The following is an 8,096-nucleotide window of genomic DNA, read 5'->3' as shown; positions in this document are numbered from 1 at the left end:
TCAGTGTTATAGACTACCTGCTTAAATAGAGATGCAGACAGACAGAGGGATAGAGACCACTGGGTCAGTGTTATAGACTACCTGCTTAAATAGAGATGCAGACAGACAGAGGGATAGAGACCACTGGGTCACAGTGTTATAGACTACCTGCTGAAATAGAGATGCAGACAGACAGAGGGATAGAGACCACTGGGGCACAGTGTTATAGACTACCTGCTGAAATAGAGATGTAGACAGACAGAGGGATAGAGACCACTGGGTCACAGTGTTATAGACTACCTGCTGAAATAGAGATGCAGACATACAGAGGGATAGAGACCACTGGGTCCTCAGTGTTATAGACTACCTGCTGAAATAGAGATGCAGACAGACAGAGGGATGGAGACCACTGGGTCATCAGTGTTATAGACTACCTGCTGAAATAGAGATGCCGACAGACAGAGGGATGGAGAATACTGGGTCATCAGTGTTATAGACTACCTGCTGAAATAGAGATGCAGACAGACAGAGGGATGGAGACCACTGGGTCCTCAGTGTTATAGACTACCTGCTGTGTACATGATGGTGTGGGCTGGGGGAAGGGTATGAAGACAATTACAGAAGAGATACACATGTTCTTCCTCCATTGTTTTGCTCCACATCTTTTTCCTCCACCTATCTGTCCCTAAAGACTCCATCAAGGCACAGCAGCAATAAGGTTGTGGTGTTGGTCTCCACCTATCTGTCCCTAAACGTTCCATCAAGGCAAAGCAGCAATAAGGTTGTGATGTTGGTCTCCACCTATCTGTCCCTAAACGTTCCATCAAGGCAAAGCAGCAATAAGGTTGTGATGTTGGTCTCCACCTATCTGTCCCTAAACGTTCCATCAAGGCACAGCAGCAATAAGGTTGTGATGTTGGTCTCCACCTATCTGTCCCTAAAGACTCCATCAAGGCAAACCAGCAATAAGGTTGTGATGTTGGTCTCCACCTATCTGTCCCTAAAGACTCCATCAAGTCACAGCAGCAATAAGGTTGTGATGTTGGTCTCCACCTATCTGTCCCTAAAGACTCCATCAAGGCAAAGCAGCAATAAGGTTGTGATGTTGGTCTCCACCTATCTGTCCCTAAACGTTCCATCTAGGCACAGCAGCAATAAGGTTGTGATGTTGGTCTCCACCTATCTGTCCCTAAAGACTCCATCAAGGCAAAGCAGCAATAAGGTTGTGATGTTGGTCTCCACCTATCTGTCCCTAAAGACTCCATCAAGTCACAGCAGCAATAAGGTTGTGATGTTGGTCTCCACCTATCTGTCCCTAAAGACTCCATCAAGTCACAGCAGCAATAAGGTTGTGATGTTGGTCTCCACCTATCTGTCCCTAAAGACTCCATCAAGGCAAAGCAGCAATAAGGTTGTGATGTTGGTCTCCACCTATCTGTCCCTAAAGGTTCTATCAAGGCACAGCAGCAATAAGGTTGTGATGTTGGTCTCCACCTATCTGTCCCTAAAGGTTCCATCAAGGCACAGCAGCAATAAGGTTGTGATGTTGGTCTCCACCTATCTGTCCCTAAACGTTCCATCTAGGCACAGCAGCAATAAGGTTGTGATGTTGGTCTCCACCTATCTGTCCCTAAAGACTCCATCAAGTCACAGCAGCAATAAGGTTGTGATGTTGGTCTCCACCTATCTGTCCCTAAAGACTCCATCAAGGCAAAGCAGCAATAAGGTTGTGATGTTGGTCTCCACCTATCTGTCCCTAAAGGTTCTATCAAGGCACAGCAGCAATAAGGTTGTGATGTTGGTCTCCACCTATCTGTCCCTAAAGGTTCCATCAAGGCACAGCAGCAATAAGGTTGTGATGTTGGTCTCCACCTATCTGTCCCTAAACGTTCCATCTAGGCACAGCAGCAATAAGGTTGTGATGTTGGTCTCCACCTATCTGTCCCTAAAGACTCCATCAAGGCAAAGCAGCAATAAGGTTGTGGTGTTGGTCTCCACCTATCTGTCCCTAAAGACTCCATCAAGTCACAGCAGCAATAAGGTTGTGATGTTGGTCTCCACCTATCTGTCCCTAAAGACTCCATCAAGTCACAGCAGCAATAAGGTTGTGATGTTGGTCTCCACCTATCTGTCCCTAAAGACTCCATCAAGGCAAAGCAGCAATAAGGTTGTGATGTTGGTCTCCACCTATCTGTCCCTAAAGGTTCTATCAAGGCACAGCAGCAATAAGGTTGTGATGTTGGTCTCCACCTATCTGTCCCTAAAGGTTCCATCAAGGCACAGCAGCAATAAGGTTGTGATGTTGGTCTCCACCTATCTGTCCCTAAAGATTCCATCAAGGCACAGCAGCAATAAGGTTGTGATGTTGGTCTCCACCTATCTGTCCCTAAAGGTTCCATCAAGGCAAAGCAGCAATAAGGTTGTGATGTTGGTCTCCACCTATCTGTCCCTAAAGGTTCCATCTAGGCACAGCAGCAATAAGGTTGTGGTGTTGGTCTCCACCTATCTGTCCCTAAAGGTTCCATCAAGGCACAGCATCAATAAGGTTGTGATGTTGGTCTCCACCTATCTGTCCCTAAAGGTTCCATCAAGTCACAGCAGCAATAAGGTTGTGATGTTGGTCTCCACCTATCTGTCCCTAAAGGTTCCATCAAGGCACAGCAGCAATAAGGTTGTGATGTTGGTCTCCACCTATCTGTCCCTAAAGGTTCTATCAAGGCACAGCAGTAATAAGGTTGTGATATTGGTCTTATAGGGATCGTCCACCATGTTCATCCTATAGCTACAGCTACCTCTGGTGTGAATGATTCACCCAATCACGATCCCAAATCCCCCAAGATACTGCCAATCAGTAATACATCTCGCTATTCCCCCAATCACGATCCCAAATCCCCCAAGATACCTCCAATGAGCGTTACATCCAGATCTTCCTCCAATCACAATCCCAAATCCCCCAAGATACCTCCAATCAGCATTCCATCTCTCTCTTTACCAAATCACCATCCAAATTCCCCCAAGATACCTCCAATCAGCATTCCATCTATCTCTTCACCAAATCACCATCCAAATTCCCCCAAGATACCTCCAATCAGCATTACACCTGCTCTTCCTCCAATCACAATCCTAAATCCCCCAAGATACCTCCAATCAGCATGACATCCTGCTCTTCCCCTATGTGTGTTGATTACCTTTTCCCTGTTGATGTTCCACCTCGGATAAAACATCTTGTGTCAAAAATGAAACAAGCTGTAAGAACCAATCAAATAGTATATTGCGTTTTCTTAATTATGAGTCTGAAATATTGTTCAATCATGGTAAGATGTGAGAATCTGAGAATCTGATTGAGATGTTGGTGAAATGTTTGTTGGTCGTTCACCATCGCTCCTCAGTTAAACTGTTCAACTTACAACAAACACATTTGATGTCATGTTATCTGGTTTGTCGTGAAGATTGAAGCTGAGAAGCATATCTGGAGTTTGATCTCCCATCTCCCCCCATCGTGCCGGGCCTTCCTCAGATCCGAGCCAGGAGTTGACTGTACAACAGAGATAACAGAAGTTTAATCTCCCATCTCTCCCCGTCGTGCCGGGCCTTCCTCAGATCCGAGCCAGGAGTTGACTGTACAACAGAGATAACAGGAGTTTGATCTCCCATCTCCCCCCGTCGTGCCGGGCCTTCCTCAGATCCGAGCCAGGAGTTGACTGTACAACAGAGATAACAGGAGTTTGATCTCCCATCTCCCCCCGTCGTGCCGGGCCTTCCTCAGATCCGAGCCAGGAGTTGACTGTACAACAGAGATAACAGAAGTTTAATCTCCCATCTCTCCCCGTCGTGCCGGGCCTTCCTCAGATCCGAGCCAGGAGTTGACTGTACAACAGAGATAACAGGAGTTTGATCTCCCATCTCCCCCCGTCGTGCCGGGCCTTCCTCAGATCCGAGCCAGGAGTTGACTGTACAACAGAGATAACAGGAGTTTGATCTCCCATCTCCCCCCGTCGTGCCGGGCCTTCCTCAGATCCGAGCCAGGAGTTTACTGTACAACAGAGATAACAGGAGTTTGATCTCCCATTTCCCCCCGTCGTGCCGGGCCTTCCTCAGATCCGAGCCAGGAGTTGACTGTACAACAGAGATAACAGGAGTTTGATCTCCCATCTCCCCCCGTCGTGCCGGGCCTTCCTCAGATCCGAGCCAGGAGTTGACTGTACAACAGAGATAACAGGAGTTTGATCTCCCATCTCCCCCCGTCGTGCCAGGCCTTCCTCAGATCCGAGCCAGGAGTTGACTGTACAACAGAGATAACAGGAGTTTGATCTCCCATCTCCCCCCGTCGTGCCGGGCCTTCCTCAGATCCGAGCCAGGAGTTGACTGTACAACAGAGATAACAACAGAGATAACAGAGAATCCATACTGGCAGACAGGCAGAAGCTTCTCTCTTTTCACTGTATCTGTGTTTTTCCTACAGTGTCTAGTAGCTACACTTTGACTTGACGACTTCTTGTATATTTCATGTCCTTAAAAGTTCACATCAAAGGCTGGTGCTCAAACTCCAGATTTTCATAAATGCTTTATTGTCAAGCAAAAGGCTGTCTGTAGTACAGAGACATCTAAAAGGATGTCAGAGCACCAGGCAATGACTGTCTTCAGAAGTCATTTACTTTTAATGGCCAATATTCATACATTCTGTGCAGTTCCTTGGAGAGATAAGAGATTATGCTAATAGTATTACTATTGATGTTGGAGAGGAGAGGCCCGTACAGAAATCAGGTCTGTCTTCAGCCCAGGGGCAAGAGTAGCTATGCACACCCAGATTAATCAATACCACCTCTTATTGAAGCCATTATTCTATATGTGTCTGAAATGGGAATTATATGAGATGAGAAAGAACAAGAACTCTCTCCCTGGTTGTCATCAAACAGTCAATAGTCTCTAATGAGTTTACAGAGTTACAGTAATCCCATTTCTGGAGAATTACAGAGCTACCAAGCATAATTCATAGTTATGTCATGTTTATGATGTGTCATGTATGCTTTATGAACATACAGACAGGTAACATAACAATCGCATAAATATGGGAATGATTTAAGATATTTTTGGTCTCCATATCTTGGAGCATATTTTGACGAAACCACACAACGAAAACATCAGCTTGATGATCAAGACTAATATGGTGTTACTATGGGAACTCCTGAGAGTTTCCTGGTTCACATGAAAGAGCAACAAAAAAAAAACCCACACAGTGTGGAGATGAAAGGTTGGAATATACACATGAGCACACACACACAGAGAGAACGTATTCATCTGATAGATCAAATAGGGAAAGGGAAATCGGAAACCTAGTCAGTTGCACAACTGAATGCATTCAACCAAAATACTCCTTGCCATTACATTAATAAAGCTAATATCAAACTACTGAGCACTGCTGATGAAAGTAAGGTCCCGATTCAATCAGATTGAGTGTTAACCTGCGTTGGCAAACACATGCATAGCAGATGTTTTGGCGGTGTTGGAGGTGTAACTGCTGTATGAGCTGACCAATAGGTGAGCGGTTGCTCCTGTGTGTAACAAACCACTCCCCTCCTTATTATCCCTACCGCCTTAGAAGTTCAAAACGGCGATAGAGAGTGTCGGCTAATGCATGTTTTTGTCACACCCTGATCTGTTTCACCTGTCTTTGTAATTGTCTCCAACACCCTCCAGGTGTCGTTCCCATTATCCCCCATGTATTTATACCTGTGTTCTCTGTTTGCCTGTTGCCAGTTCATCTTGTTTGTCAAGTCAACCAGCTTTTTTATTCTCAACTCCTGCCTTTCCCAGTGTAACGGCTTTCTTCCTGGGAAGGAGAGGCGGACCAAAACGCAGCGTGGTTGGAGTTCTTGTTCTTTAATAAGAGACACTTAACATGAACTAACTACAAAACAATAAATGTGAAAACCGAACACAGTCTTATCTGGTGCATAGACACAAAGACAAGAAACAACCACCCACAAATCCCAACACAAAACAGGCTACCTAAATATGGTTCCCAATCAGAGAAAATGACTAACACCTGCCTCTGATTCAGAACCATATCAGGCCAAACATAGAAATAGACAAACAAGACACACAACATAGAATGCCCACCCAGCTCACGTCCTGACCAACACTAAAACAAGGACAACACAAAAGAACTATGGTCAGAACGTGACACCCAGTCTCTCTTTTTCTCACCCTCCTGGTTTTGACCCTTGCCTGTCCTGACTCTGAGCCCACCTGCCTGACCACTCTGCCTGACCCTGAGCCTGCCTACCGTCCACAGTACAGTTGCCCCACCTCTGGTTTACTGACCCCTGCCTACCCTGACCCTGAGCCTGCCTGCCGTCCACAGTACCGTTGCCCCACCTCTGGTTTACTGACCCCTGCCTGCCTTGACCTGTCTTTTGCCTGAGTCTTACCTTCATACCTGATAGTTTTCATGTTCATTTGGATGGGGTTATATAATAGCCTATCTGTCCAATCGAGGTGTACACAACTGAACATCACGCTTTTGAATGTTTGAACGTTGCTGCATGAACTTATAACGTTGCTGCATGGGATTTGTTAGTTTATAAAGTCAGGTACTTTTGTTGCAATAAATTGTCATATCAAGCTAACGAAATGAGCCGCTTGTGGATTTTTGACAGCTCTAACGCAGTTCCCCCTTTAACACCACAAAAACAACCACTATGTTATTCTGATAGAAACTAGCCCAAAATCTATGCACTAATATTCAATATTGATTTAATTGAATTGCTTGTTCTTCTAGATGGAAATGACAGGAAGAACAAAAAGAAAATAACTATCATGAAGTAAATGTCTCTCATCTCTGTTGATCTACTAGGTCACCAACCCTGGTCTATCATGAAGTAAATGTCTCATCTCTGTTGATCTACTAGGTCACCAACCCTGGTCTATCATGAAGTAAATGTCTCTCATCTCTGTTGATCTACTAGGTCACCAACCCTGGTCTATCATGAAGTAAATGTCTGTCATCTCTGTTGATCTACTAGGTCACCAACCCTGGTCTATCATGAAGTAAATGTCTGTCATCTCTGTTGATCTACTAGGTCATCAACCCTGGTCTATCATGAAGTAAATGTCTCATCTCTGTTGATCTACTAGGTCACCAACCCTGGTCTATCATGAAGTAAATGTCTCATCTCTGTTGATCTACTAGGTCACCAACCCTGGTCTATCATGAAGTAAATGTCTCATCTCTGTTGATCTACTAGGTCACCAACCCTGGTCTATCATGAAGTAAATGTCTCATCTCTGTTGATCTACTAGGTCATCAACCCTGGTCTATCATGAAGTAAATGTCTCATCTCTGTTGATCTACTAGGTCACCAACCCTGGTCTATCATGAAGTAAATGTCTGTCATCTCTGTTGATCTACTAGGTCACCAACCCTGGTCTATCATGAAGTAAATGTCTGTCATCTCTGTTGATCTACTAGGTCACCAACCCTGGTCTATCATGAAGTAAATGTCTGTCATCTCTGTTGATCTACTAGGTCACCAACCCTGGTCTATCATGAAGTAAATGTCTCATCTCTGTTGATCTACTAGGTCATCAACCCTGGTCTATCATGAAGTAAATGTCTCATCTCTGTTGATCTACTGGGTCACCAACCCTGGTCTATCATGAAGTAAATGTCTCATCTCTGTTGATCTACTAGGTCACCAACCCTGGTCTATCATTAAGTAAATGTCTCTCATCTCTGTTGATCTACTAGGTCACCAACCCTGGTCTATCATGAAGTAAATGTCTGTCATCTCTGTTGATCTACTAGGTCACCAACCCTGGTCTATCATGAAGTAAATGTCTCTCATCTCTGTTGATCTACTAGGTCACCAACCCTGGTCTATCATGAAGTAAATGTCTCATCTCTGTTGATCTACTAGGTCACCAACCCTGGTCTATCATGAAGTAAATGTCTCTCATCTATGTTGATCTACTAGGTCACCAACCCTGGTCTATCATGAAGTAAATGTCTCTCATCTCTGTTGATCTACTAGGTCACCAACCCTGGTCTATCATGAAGTAAATGTCTGTCATCTCTGTTGATCTACTAGGTCACCAACCCTGGTCTATCATGAAGT

The sequence above is a fragment of the Oncorhynchus mykiss genome, chromosome 2, assembly GCF_057628025.1.
Source record: "Oncorhynchus mykiss isolate SJ-2025 chromosome 2, ASM5762802v1, whole genome shotgun sequence".
Lineage (NCBI taxonomy): Eukaryota > Metazoa > Chordata > Actinopteri > Salmoniformes > Salmonidae > Oncorhynchus > Oncorhynchus mykiss.
Note: the sequence above shows the minus strand (reverse complement) of the source record.